General features: G+C 31.1%; 1 pseudogene; it reads left to right on the top strand.

The window, feature by feature from the left end:
- Nucleotides 1–2,850: 2,850 nt before the first annotated feature.
- LOC105120073 (endochitinase WIN8-like) lies at nt 2,851–3,854 on the top strand (annotated as a pseudogene).
- Nucleotides 3,855–3,857: the final 3 nt, after the last annotated feature.

Below are 3,857 nucleotides of genomic sequence, written 5' to 3'. Positions count from 1 at the left end.
TGGTCAAATGGATAACTTATGGTTGAGAAGTTAGGATTAAGAGTGCTACATCATATGTTAAGATTTGCAGGTATATCAAGGTTTGATACCACGCCTGGGTTACTAGTATAGCTTGAGTAAGGGCTTATACTTGGTTAATAAGTTGTTGAAACTCTGATGGAGCAAATGTGGTGACAGCAACAATAAAAAGATATGTAACGCATCTCATTCCAAGCGTATTTTAATTGTCTATTATTGATAGTGATTATAAATGCTAAAAATCAGTTCTAAAATAACAATTATGTCTTTTTTATTAGGTTCTCAAAGACAATGTTAATTGGTCATGTTCTTAAACCACTATGCTTAGAAATGAAAATATTTTAGTCTTTGGATGGTAGATAATGATACGTTTATATGAATATCCTATTCTCTAGAGCCCATGGTGTTGAATATAAGGTTAAATTTTAAAGAAACGCTAGAGGAAAAATCAAATAATTTATGGTGTTGAATGCATCTTATCGTGCCGCATGGTGCATCCACGTAAAGAATGCATAAGGCAAAGTAAAAAATAATAAAGAAAAGTATTAAGAAAACCTTGCCCACCGGTGCTCCTGATGTCTTGTTGTTTCATGGATAAGAAATTCAAAAGAAAGAGGAAACCATAAACTTAGCCTTACCTTCGTCTTGACTTGGTAGGCATGGGTGTGTTTTAATTCTTGCCAAATTTTAGAAGTATTACCCTTTTTTAGAAACGTGTTTAAAAAAAAACAATTTTTAAGAACGTGTTCTTTTATTAAAAAGAAAATATTCCCCTTCATATCCAAACAACGGGGGTGACATTGAATGGTAAGACATACAGTGTGTCACATAACGTGCTTATGCATAACAAAACAAAACCAATAATTACCAAGACGACGCATAATGGTTTTCCAACACATCTACGAAAGACGCACCACATTCACATCCAAAAGCCGCCATGCACTGTTCATGCACTGTTCTTTTCTTTATTGTTTAATATCATAGCACTAATAGTATTTTGCTGTGTTTGGTATGTAAGCTAAAGATAAGAGGCAGAGTATAACTTTTTATAAGAAACAGAGGAAATTCTAGCTGGAAAGTGAAGGGGTGTGGCAGCAGGGACTGATGTGATGAGGAGAGTTTAGAGAATGGATCACCAAATGTATTTGTTGTCAAATTTCTTGCACACCATCCAATTTTGGAGCCTTTTTTTTTTTCGGTCCATCTTCTTTTAATTCCATCATTATACGAGAAATCAAAAGTAATTTAAACAGGATGAAATCATTCAAAATAAAATATGAGAAACAAAATAAATAATAGATCAATAATATTTTATGAGTGTGTCAATAGTGTTATTCATAGTAAAAACACATATCCTTTAATGTTTTGCTATATTGATGACTCGTGTTATGTCAAAGGCCAGTAAAAAAACAAAAATTAAGCACACAAAAAAGATATTTAGATAAAAATAATATTTATAAAGTAAGAAAAATATGATACTTAAGTCATTAACTCGACTGAATCTAATAAGACTAGATAGTCTAATATTTTGATTTGAACTACAAGCAACAATAATAGATGAACTGTAAAAATCATTAAGCAACAATCAACCAAAACAAATGAGTTTGTTGAGACGGTTTAAAACCAACCAAAATAGAAAAAACAATTTATTCAAAAGAACCCTAAAAAAAAAATATTTGTATTTGCTGATTTTCCATTAGTAGAGCCATTGATAGCAAAAGGAAAAAAAGATCGAAGGCAACCTATTGTCACTCAATTATGGACATCATCTATCAAAAAAAAAAAACTTGCAGACATGATTCAAATCCAACCCAAAATTCTAGACAATGACATAAGAAAAAGTCACATAGATCATTACAGCAACATTTCGGACAACTAAACCAAATCAAATAAAACAAAATGAAGAGAACATCCACCTATATTCAATAAATCAATTTTATTTAATTTAAAAATAATTTTTTTTAAAAAAAATAAACTTCACAAAGAATAACAAATAAAAGGACAGGTAACCTAATTAAATAAAAAAATGATAAAATCAAATGCATGAAAAAAAAAACAAGGATCAATTTCTAATTAAATAAATACTAAATGATAAAATATAAAAACATTAGCTAAAAAATAATAATAATAATAAAAAAGCTAAAACAATCCTAGAAGCTAAGTTAATTTTTAAAGTTTGCACCAATGAAATCTTATTCACATGTTTAACCAAGCTCAAATTAAAATCAATTAATATTGAAGAATTAAATTCGGTAAAAAAATACCACTCTTGAAAATTTTGTGAAGTGAAAAAAATAAAAAAGAGAATGAAATCTATTCAGAAGAAAATTTACAGAGGGTGAAATAATAAAAATTACAACTCTAAAAGTTATCTTAGAGTACAAAAAATAGCAATAAGAAATGACAATAAAATTTATCAAAATAAAAAATTAAATGAGAATAAAATTAAATAAAAAGTTTAATTCCATGAATTATTTAAAAAAAAATATAACAAAAAAACAAGGACTAAATAAAAAATAAATAAAAGTTTAAGGTGAGACTTGAAAAAGTAGGTGGCAAAGTGCAAACACCAAGAAAAAAAAGAAGAAGGAAAGAACGAAGAAGAAAAAAGAAATTACCGTGACAAATACATGGCAAAGAGCCTTTTTATTTAAGGCCAAGAAGGAGAAAACAACGTTCTGGACCACATTGAACTATGTCTAAGTGAAAAATATATTCTTTATTTAAACAAAAATAATGCATATAATAGTTCCAATAATAAATATTTTACAATAAATGGATGGCATCTTTATGATCTCCATCCTTCTCTATAAATACCAATCCTGAAACCTTCTTAAACATCATCAAAACTCAAATAGCTATATTCCTGAAATGAGGTTCTGGGCACTTACAGTTTTATCTTTATTGTTGTCTCTATTACTAGGAGTCTCATCGGATACTCCACAATGCGGATCGCAAGCGGGGAATGCCACATGCAAAAACGACCTGTGCTGTAGCAGTGCTGGTTACTGCGGTTCAACAGATGCTTACTGTTGTGAAGGCTGTCAAAGCCAATGCCGTAACTGCATCATCACAGAATTGATGTTCGAAGAGATGCTACCGAATAGAACCTATGACTGCTGTCCTGGAAAGGGATTCTATACGTATGACGCTTTTGTTGAGGCCAGTAAAGCCTACCCTGAATTTGGCATGACGGGCGATGAGCGATGATAACACTAGAAAGAGAGAGCTTGCTGCTTTCTTCGCCCAAACCTCTCAAGAAACTAGTGGTAATTTATGGCATACTACAAATGAAACTGTATATTCATTAATTTTTTGCATCACATCACCTCACATTTGATTTGATCAGTTGACTAATTGTTTGCGGTTAACACGGTCGATGTATAGGACGGTGGATAATTGGAGAGGATACTGCTCCATTTACATGGGGATATTGCATTGTTAACGAGCTGAATCCTAAATCTCATTACTGTGATCCAAATACAAGTTCTGATTATCCATGTGTAGCCGACAAGCATTATTATGGTCGAGGTCCTCTCCAACTTAGGTGGTGAGTCCAATATACTTGGGTACAATTTATTTATTTTTTCCAGCATACTCTTTATTCTCTTTCTTCAATTTGATCTTTTCAAACTAGTGTCTCACTTTAAAAAAATAAACAGATATCTTAAAATTAATCTCTGTTCCTTCATTCCTTTTCCGGGTTAGAAACTGGATATCATATTAAATTAAATTAACGTTGTAGTGATATTTGTTATATATCTGCACTGTGTTAATTCGATATTATGTCGTACAGGAACCACAACTACGGGAAATGTAGTGATGCATTACGGGAAGAG

The sequence above is a fragment of the Populus euphratica genome, unplaced genomic scaffold (assembly GCF_000495115.2).
Source record: "Populus euphratica unplaced genomic scaffold, PopEup_1.0 scaffold4636.1, whole genome shotgun sequence".
Lineage (NCBI taxonomy): Eukaryota > Viridiplantae > Streptophyta > Magnoliopsida > Malpighiales > Salicaceae > Populus > Populus euphratica.
This window is presented reverse-complemented; position numbering and strand designations above follow the sequence as displayed.